The following is a 16,365-nucleotide window of genomic DNA, read 5'->3' on the forward strand; positions in this document are numbered from 1 at the left end:
CCCACCGGAGAAGACCGACTACATCCGGAAGGAGATTTCGGGTATAATGCAAAAAGACCAAGAGAGTTTGTACGTGTATTGGTCTCGGTTCAAGAGGCTATTGGAATCTTGTCCACACCATGGAATGAACACTCGCTTGCTCATTAGCTACTTCACCGGAGGTCTTTGTGTGGAAGATCGAAGATTGCTCACCGCTTCTAGTGGTGGTTCCCTTTCGAAAAACAAGACGGAGGGAGAAGCTTGGAATTTGATAAAGGATGTTGCCGAGGCTACACAACATACCAGGGTGAGAAGTAATCCTTTCAAGGGTGTGGTAAAACCATCCCCTTCCGAAGCAAGCCTAACCAAAGTACTTGGGGATATGACCACCATCCTCACACAAATACAAAAGGATCAAACGGAATACTACTCCATCCAAGCCGTCCAAACCCCACCTCCAGTTGCTCAACTTGAAGGCCCTCCTAGGATTTGTGGTTTGTGCTCTAGCACTACACATTACACCGATCAATGCCATCAAATTCAAGAGGAACATGCTCTTATAGTGGCCAATGTGAATTACAAAAACCGTCCACCCTATTCTCCTCAAGGCCAAAACAATTACCCTCATGGTGGTAATCAACATCAAGGGTGGAGGGATAATGCACAAGGGAGCAATCAATACCAAAAATGGAACAACTCTTCTCCTCATCATAACAACAACCAATCTTCATCTCAATACCACCATAACAACACCAACTACCAAGCCAACCAAGGTCACTCCAACCAAAACCAAAATAACAACACCAAATACCAAGCACCATACCATAGACAACAATCCAACCAAACTCCTTCATCTTCCAACAATCAAGTTGATGAGCTTAGAGCCACCATGGAGAAACGGGATGAGAGCAACAAGGCTCAATTTGATGCCTTGGGCGCTCAATTGGCTAACCTCACCAACATGCTTTCAAAGATGGCCATGTCAAACCAACCCTCAACCCCCAACAACAACACCAACCAACTATCAAGCTCTTCTAACCTTCCATCCCAACCCCAACCAAACCCAAAGGGCTGTCTCAACGCCATCACTCTACGGTCGGGGACTACATTAGAGGAGATACCTCCAAAGCTCATGGAAGACATTCATGAGGAAGAAGCGATTGTTGAAGCTCCACATAAAGAAGAGGTGGTAGACAAAAGGCATGAGGAAGAAGGAGTAAGCCTCAAGGAACCTAAGAGGAAAGCTATAGTGGATGAGTCCATTCCTATTCTATTCCCTTCAATAGTGAAGAAGGCAAAGAAAACACCGGAATTTGATTTGAACATGCTTCAAGTGTTCAAGAAGGTCGAGGTAACCATACCACTTCTTGATGCTATTCAACAAATTCCATAGTATGTAAAATTTTTGAAAGACTTGTGTACACACAAGGATAGGATAGGAGATTTGGAGACATTATCCTTGGGTAGTTCAATTTCTTCCTTGATGGAACCTATTCCAAAGAAATGTGGTGACCCTGGACCTTGTTTGGTGTCTTGTTGTATTGGTGGGCACACTTTTCATGATTGTATGTGTGACTTGGGAGCTTGTGTATGCATCATGCCGCTTTCCATCTTTGTGCGGTTGAATTTGGCTCCGTTAAAGAAGTCGGCAGCAAAGTTTGCCTTAGCCGATAAAAGTGTGATCACGGTGATAGGAATAGCCGAAGATGTACTTGTGGCGATCGAGGATTTAGTTTTTCCGGTTGACTTTTACATCCTTGAAATGCCTCCAATAGAAAATAGAAGCTCATCCTCCGTTCTACTTGGTAGACCCTTTCTTAAGACCTCTAAATTCAAGTTAGATGCCTTCACCGGCATATATTCCTTTGAGGTTGGAGACAAGACTATCAAGTTCAATTTGGAAGAAGCCATGAAGCATCCTCCCGAAGAGCATTCCATTCTCCGATGTGATGTAATTGATGAAGTGGTAGCGGAAGTGCAAGAAGAAGACCACAACAAGCTATGCTAACCCATTGTTGAAGAGACGGATGACCAAGAGGATGAACATAAGAAAGTTGTTGAGAATGAACTCCATGAGCTTGATGAAAAGGAACCTCAGCTTGAGGCAAAGAGTGAATTGAAACCTCTTCCATCTCATTTGAAGTATGCTTTCTTAGAGGACAACCAAAAGTTTCCGGTCATTATTGCTAGTGAGCTTTCAAGTGAAGAAGAAGGGAAGCTCCTAGATGTTCTAAGAAGGTACAAGAAAGCGATTGGATAGAGCCTAGCCGATATTGTGGGGATTGATCCTCGCAAGTGCATGCATCGTATATTTCTCCAAGAGGGAGCTAGACCGGTTAGGCAACCACAAAAAAGGCTTAACCCGACCATCCTTGATGTGGTAAAGAAGGAGGCCACTAGACTACTTGATGCGGGTATCATATACCCAATTTCTGACAGTGAATGGGTGAGCCCGGTCCAGGTTGTTCCCAAGAAATCAGGCATCACTGCGATTAAAAAGGATGATGGTGAAGTGGTCACCAAGAGAGTACAAAATGCGTGGCGAGTGTGCATTGATTATAGAAGATTGAACGCCGCTACAAGAAAGGACCACTACCCTTTGCCCTTTATTGATCAGATGTTGGACCGTTTGGCGGGTAAATCCCATTATTGTTTTTTTGATGGATTCACTGGTTACTTCCAGATTCACATTGCTCCTGAAGATCAGGAAAAGACCACATTCACTTGCCCTTTTGGCACCTTTGCCTATAAAAGGATGCCATTTGGACTATGTAATGCACTTGCTACTTTTCAGCGGTTTATAACGAGTATCTTTTCCGATCTAATGGAGAATTATCTAGAAGTCTTTATGGATGACTTCAGTGTTTATGGAACTTCATTTGATTGTTACTTAGAGAACTTGGCCAAGGTCTTAGCTAGATGTGTTGACACTAACCTTGTCTTGAATTTTGAAAAATGTCACTTTATGGTAAGACAAGGTATAGTGTTGGAACATGTAGTATCTCATGAAGGCATTTCTGTAGACCCGGCCAAGGTCGATGTTATCACCACTTTACCTCACCCCTCATCTGTGAGGGAGGTTCGCTCGTTTTTAGGCCATGCAGGATTCTATAGGCGTTTTATCAAAGATTTCAGCAAGATTGCTTTGCCATTGTCGCGCCTACTCCAAAAAGATGTAGATTTTGAGTTTGATAGTGAATATGTGAAAGCTTTTAAAGAGCTAAGGAGAGTTCTTACCACAGCACCGATTGTGCGAGGCCCCAACTGGACGTTGCCATTCGAGATAATGTGTGATGCGTCAAACCATGCTGTAGGTGCCGCGCTTGCACAGCGCGATGGTAAACTCCCTTATGTCATTGCTTACTCTTCTAAAACACTGGATGCAGCACAAATCCAACTATACCACTACTGAAAAGGAACTCTTAGCTATTGTTCATGCTTTAGATAAATTCAGATCTTATTTTCTAGGATCAAAGATAGTGGTATACACAGATCATGCAGCTTTAAAGTACATATTGACAAAGAATGAGTCAAAGCCTAGACTCATACGTTGGATCTTGCTTTTGCAAGAGTTCGACATTGAGATTAGGGACCAGAGTGGATCTCAAAACCTGGTTGCGGATTATTTAAGCCGTATTGAGAATTTAAAATTTGACCCATTTCCGATTAATGACTCATTCCCATTGGATAGTTTGCATGCTGTGACGGATAATTTTCCTTGGTTTGCCCCAATGGTGAACTACTTGGTTGCGAAACTCTTCCCTCCTAACTTTTCTAAACACCAAAGGGATAAGTTGAGGAGTGATTCCAGATACTATATTTGGGATGACCCTCACTTGTGGAAGAGGAGAGTGGACCAAGTAATTCGAAGATGTGTCCCGGAGTCTGAAATCCAACCCATTCTTGAAGCTTGCCATTCGTCCGAATGTGGTGGCCACTTTGGCCCACAAAGGACCGCTAAAAAGGTGTTGGATTGTGGATTCTGGTGGCCAACCTTATTCAAGGATGCTAACCGGTTCTGTGTGTCTTGCCATCACTGTCAGAAGTTGGGAAACACATCCCAAAGGGATGAAATGCCTCAGCAACCTATGCTGTTCTATGAGATATTTGATGTATGGGGCATTGACTTTATGGGACCATTTCCCAACTCTAGTGGGTATCTGTATATTCTGTTAGCGGTTGACTACGTGTTAAAGTGGGTAGAAGCAATACCTACCCGCCTTGACGATGCCAATACCGTCATTTCTTTTATTAGAAATAACATTGTATGCCGTTATGGGTCACCACGAGCAATCGTGAGCGACCAAGGATCCCACTTTTGTAACACAAAAGTAGAGGCATTGCTCAAGTGCTATGGAGTGTCACATAAGGTTGCTACTACTTATCATGCGCAAACCAATAGATAAGCGGAAGTGTCCAATCGGGAGATTAAGAGAATCTTGGAGAAAGTGGTCAATCCATTAAGGAAGGATTGGAGCCTCTGGTTAGGAGATGCACTATAGGCATATAGAACGGCCTACAAGACTCCGTTAGGGACGAGCCTCTTTTAGATCGTCTATGGGAAGGCATGCCACCTTCTGGTGGAAATTGAGCATAGAGCCTATTGAGCGATAAAGCACTACAACATGGATTTGAGCAAGGCGGGTGAAGCCAGAAAGTTACAGCTAGAGGAGCTTGTGTGTTTGAGGAACGAATCATATGAGAATGCCCGAATCTATAAAGAAAAGACTAAAGCATTTTATGACCATCACATCCGGAAGAAGGACTTTTAAGAAGGTGATGAGGTTCTCCTCTACAACTTGAGGCTTCGAGTCATGCCTGGCAAGCTTCGTTCTAGATGGGAAGGACCTTTCAAGGTAAAGGAGATAAAGCCCTATGGAGTGGTGGAGTTGTTTGATCCTAAATGTGAAGCAACTTTCAAGGTGAATGGACATAGAGTGAAGAAGTACCATGGCTATAAGCTCCCAAAAGAGCTAGAGGTTTTCCTATTGGAGGATGCACCGAAGAGAGAGGAAGCTTAAGCAAAGGACCGTCCAACTTAAGGACGTTAAAGAAAAGTGCGTGGTGGGAGGCACCCCATAGTGGTAAGATCTTCCTTGTGTACATTCTTGCTTTTAGCTCTAGATTTTTGTGAATTTTGTGATTTCTTGATGTTGTTGATTGCATAGGATTGCTAGCCTTATTGTTCTTGTTGAATAGATAGGATGTTCATATAGTTCTCACCTTTTTGGTATGGATGAATTGTTGAAGTAGAGGGAATACCATGTTTTGAATAATGCATGAATTTGTGAAGTGTTCTCTTTGACTTCTAGCTTAAACACCTACCAAGAATGTGTTAGAATAGCTTTTGCTAGGAAAAAAAAGAGGAAAAAGGAAAAAAGGCACCGATGCGCCAGCGCACCTTGCGTGCGTGCCGGTGTGCATTTCTAACTCCTGGGCCAAAAACCCGAGAGTCATGCCCACTTTATCCCCATCTCGTGCTAGGCACCCACGCGTCCGCGTGCTTGCTGCCTGCGCGCCCTTCGTAAATTCGCCATCGACGCGAATTGTGCATTTTACATTATTTCATGAGGATTTTGCATGAGTTTAGTGACAAATTGTATGTTGCATTACCCATAACTTGGACTAGAACTTTGATGCACTCTATTGCTTGATTTCAGGACCAAAGGAAGCAAGGAATGGGAGGTAACTTGCAAAGTTAATGAGAAAAGTGATTGCCAATAACGCTCTCAAAGCCATCATTGACCACGTTAAGAGTCACGTTAACTAAGTTAACTTAGTTAACGTGAACTCTAACGTGGAGAAGGGAAGTTGAGCCAACGTTAGTGACACTTAACATTGTCACTAACGTTGGCAAATGCTCATAAGTGGCCACGTTAGAGTCCACGTTAACTTAGTTAACATGGCCTCTAATGTTAGAAAGGGGGAGAAGCGTCAACGTTAGTGACATTCAACATTGTCACTAACGTTGGCCTAAGGAGAAATATACCACGTTAACTCCCACGTGGGAGCTAACGTAAGAAGCAAGCATGGTCGACAACGTTAGTGACACCCAACATTGTCACTAACGTTGGAAGCAACCACACAACCCCCCAAGGAGCCACGTTAACTTCCACGTTAACCTAGTTAACGTGGAAGCTAACGTTGATGAGTGAAAGAATGGCCAACGTTAGTGACACTCAACATTGTCACTAACGTTGGAGATGGCTAAGCATGGCCACGTTAGAAGCCACGTTAACCTAGTTAACATGGACTCTAACGTGAGGCATAGGGGCACCTTGGAACATTAGTGACAATGTTAAGTGTCACTAACGTTCTCGAAGGATGGCAAGCCCACGTTAAAGAGCCACGTTAACTAAGTTAACGTGGGCTCTAACGTGGGAACAAAGGGGCTTTTCAAAGTTATTGGAAATGTTAAGTCTCAATAACGTGTGCGAAGGACTTAGAGGCAACATTAGTGGCAACGTTTATGCCACTAACGTTGAAGTTAACGTGGCTTTTACTTAGTAACGTTAGTGAGAAAGTTGATTGTCACTAACGTTCTCGAACTTATATTTTCACTAAACGTTAACACCCCTAACGTCCTAAGCTAAAGTCTCTGCCCACTTCACATTTTCTCTCTGCAAGTAAAGCCAAGCCCAAATAAAGAAGAGAACTGCTTCAAACTCAAGATCCAAAGGCCCAAGACTTGAAGAGCCAACTAGAAGCTGAGAGAAGTAGTATATATAGGAGTAGCTTTGAATTGTTAAGGAGTTCTAGAAGATTGGAAAAAGAGAATTAGTCTCTGTATTTTACTTTCTCTGCAATTTCTAGTTCTATGATGTATTCTCCATCTTTGTTTTCATTTTCTAGAGCTATGAACAACTAAACCCCTTTTATTGGGTTAGGGAGCTCTGTTGTAATTTGATGGATCAATACTAATCTTCATTATTCTTCTTCTATCTTTTCTCTTGATTTTACTTGAAAGCTTTCGATCTTCATCCAATTGAGTAGTTATCTTGGAAAAGAAGCTATTCAAACTTGGATCTCTTTTGAACCTTGAAAGAGGAATGAAGAGATCAAGCTAGAAATGCTTTCTCATGCTGGACCAAATTGGGTTTGGATGGGTATGTGACTATAACCCTCTCAATACTTGATTTGGAAAATGCATGTGGTATAATCGGTGACCATACTTCATCTCTTCTCATGAGCAATTGACCAAGGAATTGGCTATTGATCAAGATCTGAGAGATTGAATTGCAAGACATTGTAATTCAATCACTTAAGATTGCCAAGGAGATCAATGAGTGCATTGATTGAGGAAGAGATGAAAATGAACTTGATCCGGAGAATTGCAACATCTCCTAAGCCCAATGAACTCCCCATCTCTGATCTTACCCATTCTCTTTAATTTTTGCCATTTACTTTTATGAGCAAATCCCTCATTCCCATTTACAATTCTGCAATTTATTTTCAGTCATTTACTTCCAGTCCTTTAATTCTAGCATTTACTTTTCTGTTATTTACATTCCCGCCATTTTATTTTCTGGAACTCTCAACCCAAATCCTGGATTCGCTCAACTAGAACATTCTTCTAATTAAAGTTGCTTGATCAATCAATCCCTGTGGGATTCGACCTCACTCTATTGTGAGTTTTTACTTGACGACAAATTCGGTACACTTGCCAAAGGGAGATTTGTTGTGAGACAAGTTTTCCGTACATCAAGTTTATGGCGCCGTTGCCGGGGATTGATTGTGCATCAACAATGATTAAATTGGAAGATCACTAGATTGAGCATTTTTATTTTGTGAATTTCATTTTCTGTTTGAGTGATTTACTTTCTGTTTTAGTTAAACTTCTTCCCTTCCCCCTCTACTCTTTTGTTTTTCTTTGTTAATTTCAATTCTGTTTGCTAACCCACTAACTGTTTGATATATTGCATCACCCACAACTAACAGTAATTCTGACACAAATACTTTCTGCACCTATCTTTTCTTGCTTGCACTTGATGGTTGTATGACAGGGAGAAGAAGCGGGGCTTCAACTTCCTTCGATTCTGAACCTGAGAGGACCTTCCTTAGATTAAGGAGGGAGGCAAGAGGAAAGAAAGTGGTTGGTGCTGAGGAAGAAGAGGAATTCTTTGAACCAAACATGGAAGACAACATGGAAGACCATCATGAAGAAGAGGATCACAACCATGGAGGAGGAGGTAGAGCAAATCATACTGGGGAGGATAGAAGAGTTTTAGGCTCTTACATCAATCCAAACCCAGGCAATTGTGGAAGTAGCATCCAAAAGCCAACAATCCATGCCAACAACTTTGAACTTAAACCACAGCTCATCACCCTTGTTCAGAACAACTGTTCGTTTGGAGGAGGTGTTCAAGAAGACCCTAATCAACATTTAACCACCTTCCTGAGAATATGTGACACAGTGAAGTCTAATGGTGTTCATCCTGACGCCTATAGACTGCTCCTATTTCCATTCTCACTTAGGGACAAAGCAGCCAAGTGGCTGGAATCTTTCCCAAGGGAAAGCTTGACAACTTGGGAAGAAGTGGTGAACAAATTCTTAGCAAGATTTTACCCTCCTCAACGAATCAATAGGCTGAGAGCTGAGGTCCAAACTTTCAGGCAACAAGATGGTGAGACTCTATATGAAGCATGGGAGAGGTTTAAAGACCTAACAAGGAGGTGCCTACCAGATATGTTCAACGAATGGGTGCAGCTGCATATTTTCTATGAAGGACTCTCTTATGAGTCAAAGAAGGCCGTAGACCATTCATCCGGAGGATCTTTGAACAAGAAGAAGACTATTGAGGAAGCCATAGATGTTATTGAAACAGTAGCAGAGAACGACTACTTCTATGCTTCCGAAAGAGGGAACACAAGAAGAGTAATGGAGCTAAACAATGTAGATGCTCTGTTGGCCCAAAACAAGCTCATTACCCAGCAGCTGGCTGACCTCACCAAGAAGATGGAGATGAACCAAGTAGCAGCAATCTCCACTTCATCAACAACCCAAGAAGGAGTGAATGAAGAAGCAGAGGGTAGTCAGGAGCAAGCCAACTACATTGGGAATTCACCAAGGAAAAATTATGATCCATACTCCAAGACCTACAACCCTGGATGGAGAAACCACCCAAACTTTGGGTGGGGAAGTGAGCAAGATCAAAACCAAGACCAGAGACGTTACAACTCCAACAACAATGCAGCTCACCAGCAATTCACACAGAGGACATCTCAACACCCCCACAACAATACTTCTCCACATGCTTATCAAAATCAAAACAGCACATCTGCTCCGAATCACCCATCAATTGATGACAAGCTCTCTAAGATCAAAACCTTAATTGAAGGAGTATGCAAAGACATTCGAAACAGTAAAGCATTCAGAGAGGAAGTGCAGTCAAACATGCAGAATCAAAGTGCTACCATCAAGAAACTGGAGACACAAATCAGCTATCTGTTTAAGCAGCTTCGTAACCACAACCTTTGCTATGATGCCCATTCAAGCAAAAGGAGGAGTGTCAAGCTATCACACTTAGGAGTGGGAAGGAACTGAAGGAACGTCCCCAAAAATCACAAGAAGAAGGCTCAAATGAAAAGGGAGAAGAGCAAGATAGAGTTCAACCTCCCACGCCAAGTCTGCAGAAAGAAAAAGGGATACCACAACTGAACATCTCAAGAGCTCCATATCCCCAGCTATTGAAGAAAAGGGAAGATGACAACCAGTTCTTGAGATTTTTGGAAATCTTCAAGGAACTACAAATCAACATACCCTTTGCTGAAGCCATAGAACAAATGCCACTCTACGCCAAGTTTTTGAAGGAGCTAATGACTAAGAAGAGAAGCTGGAAGAACAATGAGACTGTGATACTAACTAAAGAGTGCAGTGCTATCATTCAGCATAAACTACCCCAGAAACTGAAGGATCCTGGGAGTTTTCAGATCCCTTGTATTATAGGAGAAATCACAGTAGAGAAGGCTCTTTGTGACTTAGGGGCCAGCATCAATTTGATGTCAGTAGCTATGATGAGAAAGATGAAAATTGAGGAGGCTAAACCAACAAAAATGGCCCTACAACTGGCAGACCGATCATTCAAATTCCCTTACGGGATAGTAGAGGATTTGCTAGTAAAAGTGGGAGATTTCATATTTTCAGCAGATTTTGTGGTGCTGGACATGCAGGAGGACGCCAAGACCTCCATCATCTTGGGAAGGCCATTCTTGGCCACTGCTGGAGCTGTCATTGATGTTCAGAAGGGTGACCTCACCCTGAGATTACACAATGAAAAGATGACATTCAATGTGTTCAAGGCCATGAGTTACCCACCAGAACAATTGGGGGAATGCATGAGGTTAGATGCACTTGAGGATGAAGTGCAGGAGAATTTTGAAGAAGAAGAACCTGAAGAGGATGAGAGATTGGTGGAGGAAGAATCTGAATCAAGTGAAGAGGTGGCCACAGCAGAAATACATATACCAGATGCACCAAAGGAAGGGAACGAAAAGTCAGAAGCACCCAAATTTAAACTCAAAGCACTGCCACCCACTCTCAAATATGCATATCTAGGAGAAAATGAAAACTACCCAGTGATCATAAATTCATCCCTCAGTCAAGATCAAGAGGACGAGCTACTCAAGGTGCTGCGGGAGCATAAGGATGCCATTGGATGGACCCTTGCTGACTTGAAGGGAATTAGTTCAGCCATATGCATGCATAAAATACTGTTGAAAGATGATGCTAAGCCATCCATTCAATCCCAGAGAAGGCTGAACCCAATCATGAAGGAAGTGGTACAGAAAGAGGTTATGAAGCTTTGGCAAGGAGGGGTCATATACCCAATTTCGGACAGCCCTTGGGTTAGCCCCATACATGTTGTGCCCAAGAAGGGAGGAATCACTGTGGTTACCAATGAGAAGAATGAGCTCATACCTACAAGGACCGTCACAGGATGGCGGATGTGCATAGACTACAGAAAACTCAATGAGGCTACACGAAAAGACCATTTTCCCCTTCCATTCATGGATCAGATGTTGGAAAGACTTGCAGGGCACGCATATTATTGTTTTCTCGACGGTTATTCAGGATATAACCAAATAGTGGTTGATCCCAGAGACCAAGAGAAAACCTCATTTACTTGTCCGTATAGAGTGTTTGCCTATAGGCGCATGCCATTTGGGCTATGTAATGCACTTGCAACTTTCCAACGCTGCATGCTTTCTATCTTTTCAGATATGATAGAAAAATTCAATGAAGTTTTTATGGATGATTTCTCGGTATTCGGAGATTCCTTTCCTAGTTGCCTACATCACCTTGCCTTGGTATTGAAAAGATGCCAAGAGACCAATTTGGTCTTGAACTGGGAAAAATGCCACTTCATGGTGACAGGAGGAATAGTCCTTGGTCACAAGGTCTCTCACCAAGGCATTGAGGTTGATAGAGCTAAAGTAGAACTTATTGAAAAACTACCCCCACCCAGTGATGTCAAGGCAATTAGGAGTTTTTTAGGGCATGCTGGTTTTTACAGAAGGTTCATTAAAGATTTTTCAAAGATAGCCAAGCCCTTAAACAATCTCCTTGTATCTGATACACCATTTATCTTTGATGAAACATGCATGCTAGCATTTGCACATTTGAAAATGAGGTTATCCTCTGCTCCTATCATTTCCCCACCTGATTAGAACCTACCATTTGAATTGATGTGTGATGCATCTGATTTTGCAGTTGGGGCAGTGTTAGGACAAAGGAAAGATAACCTAGTTCGTGTGATATACTATGCTATCAAAGTCCTTAATGAAACTCAAAGAAATTATACCACTACTGAAAAGGAGTTGCTAGCAATAGTTTTTGCATTTGACAAATTTAGATCATACCTCATTGGTGATAAAGTGATTGTCTTTACAGATCACGCAGCACTTAAATATTTGTTTGCCATGCAAGAATCAAAGCCAAGACTAATAAGGTGGATCTTACTGTTGTAGGAATTTGATATTGAAATCAGAGACAAGAAAGGAGTGGAGAACAAGGTGGCAGATCACCTATCCAGAATCCCTCATGATCAAGGTGGAGAAAATGATACAAAAGTGAACGAGCTCTTCCCTGATGAGCAGTTGATGACAGTTCACAAAGCACCATGGTTTGTAGATATTGCAAATTTCAAGGAAACTGGGGCATTACCCCCAGGGATCAATAAACATCAAAAAAGGAAGCTCATGAATGATGCAAAATACTTTGTCTGGGACGAGCCATATCTCTTCAAGAAATGTTCAGATGGAATCCTTAGAAGATGTGTTTCGGAAGGAGAAGGAAGAGAAGTCCTGTGGAATTGCCACGGTTCATGTTATGGTGGGCACTTTGGAGGGGACAGAACTGCAGCAAAGGTGTTACAAAGCGGATTCTTTTGGCCCACCCTTTTCAAGGATGCCAAGGAACTAGTAAAAAGCTGCAATGAATGCCAAAGATCTGGAAACCTGCCCAAAAGAAACGCCATGCCACAAAATTTCATCTTGGAACTGGAACTGTTTGATGTGTGGGGAATAGATTTCACGGGACTATTCCCAACCTCATATGCAAACAAGTACATCCTGGTAGCAGTGGATTATGTTTCCAAGTGGGTAGAGGCTATTGCAACCCCAACTAATGATAACAAGGTAGTCATGAACTTCCTCAAGAAGAATATCTTTAGCCGGTTTGGAGTCCCAAGAGCCCTCATCAGTGATGGAGGGAGCTACTTTGTAACAAACCACTAGAAGCTCTCCTCCTACGATATGAAAGTAGCCATACCTTACCACCCTCAAACGAGTGGGCAAACTGAGATATCCAACAGAGAGCTGAAGAGGATCCTGGAAAAGACTGTGGGTGCATCTAGAAAGGATTGGTCGAAGAAGCTGGATGATGCTCTTTGGGCATATAGAACAGCATTCAAAACTCCACTTGGAATGTCTCCATATCAACTGGTCTATGGGAAGGCTTGTCATTTACCACTGGAGCTGGAACACAAAGCTCTCTGGGCTATCAAGATACTAAATTTTGACAGCATTGCTGCTGGTGCAAAAAGGATCTTGCAGCTGCAAGAGATAGAGGAATTCAGGTCACAAGCCTATGAAAACACTAAGATGTACAAAGAAAAGGCAAAGAGAAAACATGACATGCATCTTGCGCCCAGGAGTTTCGAAAAAGGGCAGCGAGTACTCCTTTACAATTCTAAATTAAGGCTGTTCCCAAGAAAACTCAAGTCAAGGTGGTCCGGACCTTTCATGGTTACGAAAGTATCGCCATATGGCCACATCGAAATCACGGATGAAGGTTGAGAGAGGACTTTTACAGTGAATGGACAAAGACTCAAGCATTATCTGGGCAACATGGGGAAAAACCCCAAAGTAAAGTACCATCTCAAGTAATTAAGGACTCGTCGAGCTAGCGACAATAAAAGAGCGCTCTGTTGGGAGGCAACCCAACCTCAGGTAGTTTCACTTTCATCTTTATTTCAATAAAAAAATCACAAGTCGTTTCCCCTGTATTGTAAGGAGCTAAGTTTGATGTTCCACACCAGAACAATCCAAGAGTGATGGTGTAATTCTAAGTTTGGTGTTCCACCAAAGGACATTAGTTAGAATTACACTCCACTCCAGAAGAACATTGCTAGCTCCATCCAATCAAGAGAAACCATTTAGATGTAGTTAGACTATAGGTTATCATTGCTTTGTTGACAACAAGATATGGGGTTCTCTGCATATGTGCAATGTTTGGACTGGGCAATGAACTAAGTTTGGTGTTCACACACCAAATTGAGTTCAAAAAGCACCAGCATACATGCAAGCTAACTATGTCTCAAGTGCTTTGGGAACAAGCAACTTCCAGTAACCTTGCAGGAACCTTATGAGGAAATGGTGCACCTCCACCCAAAGAAGCGAGGCAGCAAAAACTAGGATGATGACAAAGAGAGAGGGCAACCAGAAATCATCACCCGAAGGTTGTATTGTTATTTAATTCCATTGTACTCAGAATTGTTGAAAGTTGGAAGTCCGAATGCACTTTTGATTTGTAGTTACTCGTAGTTGAACCATTTTTAAATTCTAGTCTTTATGTCACTGCATCCTCCTTAACTTACTTGTATGCTTGTCCCTTTTAATCAAATGAAGAGAGAATGTTTATGTCTCAAAAGACCAGAGTGGAGTTCACATTATGGAGTACATTCATGAGTTTGTGGTATGATCATAAGTTAGGTAAGTTGGTTCAACCATAAGGTGGGATGACAACTATCTGGCCTGAATACTTTGCTTTGAATATACTCATGAGACTAAGTATATGACAAGATCCTAATAAGAGAAAGAGAAAAGAATAATGAAAGTGGAAAAACAAAAGAAAAAGAGTAAGCAATAAGGCTAGGCACCAATGGTTTTGATCTTAAGATATGTGTCTGTTGTGTTCCTGTGTGAGGGATCTACTTGGATGAATAAGCTCTTAGGGGTGCTTTATCACCTGGTAACTTGCGTTAACTAACCCGGGATTATCAGCTGAAAGTCCATCATCAAGAGTAACCCTCACCACAGAGCATTTAGTAACCCAAAGAGGTGCTGGACACCAAGGTCTCAAGAAGGAAAATAAATGAACTATATGCCTGTGGTGTGTATGTATGGGGGAGAGACTTGAGGGAGTAAGTCCTTAGGGGTGCTTCAACACCTAGCACCTTGAACCAACTGGTTCGGGAGTGTTGGCTGAAAGCTTATCTTAAAAAGTTGCCCCCTTACAGAGCACTTAGCCTAAGAACACCAATAAGCTCTGAAATGACAATAAAGGGATCAATGAATAAAAGTCTCATGGGATGTAAGCAAAGTGAGTGTTTTAAGACATGATAAAGGTCTGAAAGCCAGGAATGAACCTAAGATGCTATGCATGAAACCACCATAAAATCAGTGATATGACTTCCACAAGAATGACTCATTGCTCTTGGCATTCCATTCATCATTCTCTTGTTCCAGTACTTGCTTAGGGACAAGCAAGCTTTAAGTTTGGTGTTGTGATTCCAGGGCATCTTGGCCAGTTTCACTGACCTTTTCTTTACTGTTTTTAGGTTAGTTTCATGCATTTCCTTAGGAAATAAGCTAGTTTTGGGTAGATATTCACTTACACCTTGATTCAAGCATACATTGTGCATTTTACATTATTTCATGAGGATTTTGCATGAGTTTAGTGACAAATTGTATGTTACATTACCCATGACTTAGACTAGAACTTTGATGCACTCTATTGCTTGATTTCAGGACCAAAGGAAGCAAGGAATGGGAGGTAACTTACAAAGTTAATGAGAAAAGTGATTGCCAATAACGCTCTCAAAGCCATCATTGACCACGTTAAGAGTCACGTTAACTAAGTTAACGTGAACTCTAACGTGGAGAAGGGAATTTGAGCCAACGTTAGTGACACTTAACATTGTCACTAACATTGGCAAATGCTCATAAGTGGCCACGTTAGAGTCCACATTAACTTAGTTAACGTGGCCTCTAACGTTAGAAAGGAGGAGAAGCGCCAACGTTAGTGACATTCAACATTGTCACTAACGTTGGCCTAAGGAGAAATATACCACGTTAACTCCCACGTTAACTTAGTTAACGTAGGAGCTAACGTAAGAAGCAAGCATGGTTGACAATGTTAGTGACACCCAACATTGTCACTAACGTTGGAAGCAACCACACAACCCCCCAAGGAGCCATGTTAACTTCCACGTTAACCTAGTTAACGTGGAAGCTAACGTTGATGAGTGAAAGAATGGCCAACGTTAGTGACACTCAACATTGTCACTAACGTTGGGGATGACTAAGCATGGCCACGTTAGAAGCCACGTTAACCTAGTTAACATGGACTCTAACGTGATGCATAGGGGCACCTTGGAACGTTAGTGACAATGTTAAGTGTCACTAACGTTCTCGAAGGATGGCAAGCCTACGTTAAAGAGCCACGTTAACTAAGTTAACGTGGGCTCTAACGTGGGAACAAATGGGGCTTTTCAAAGTTATTGGAAATGTTAAGTCTCAATAACGTGTGCGAAGGACTTAGAGGCAACGTTAGTGGCAACGTTTATGCCACTAACGTTGAAGTTAATGTGGCTTTTACTTAGTAACGTTAGTGAGAAAGTTGATTGTCACTAACATTCTCGAACTTATATTTTCACTAAACGTTAATACTCCTAACGTCCTAAGCTAAAGTCTCTGCCCACTTTACATTTTCTCTCTGCAAGTAAAGTCAAGCCCAAATGAAGAAGAGAACTGCTTCAAACTCAAGATCCAAAGGCCCAAGACCTGAAGAGCCAACTAGAAGCTGAGAGAAGTAGTATATATAGGAGTAGCTTTGAATTGTTAAGGAGTTCTGGAAGATTGGAAAAAGAGAATTACTCTCTGTAT

Source organism: Arachis hypogaea, chromosome 11 (genome assembly GCF_003086295.3).
Source record: "Arachis hypogaea cultivar Tifrunner chromosome 11, arahy.Tifrunner.gnm2.J5K5, whole genome shotgun sequence".
Classification (NCBI taxonomy): Eukaryota; Viridiplantae; Streptophyta; class Magnoliopsida; order Fabales; family Fabaceae; genus Arachis; species Arachis hypogaea.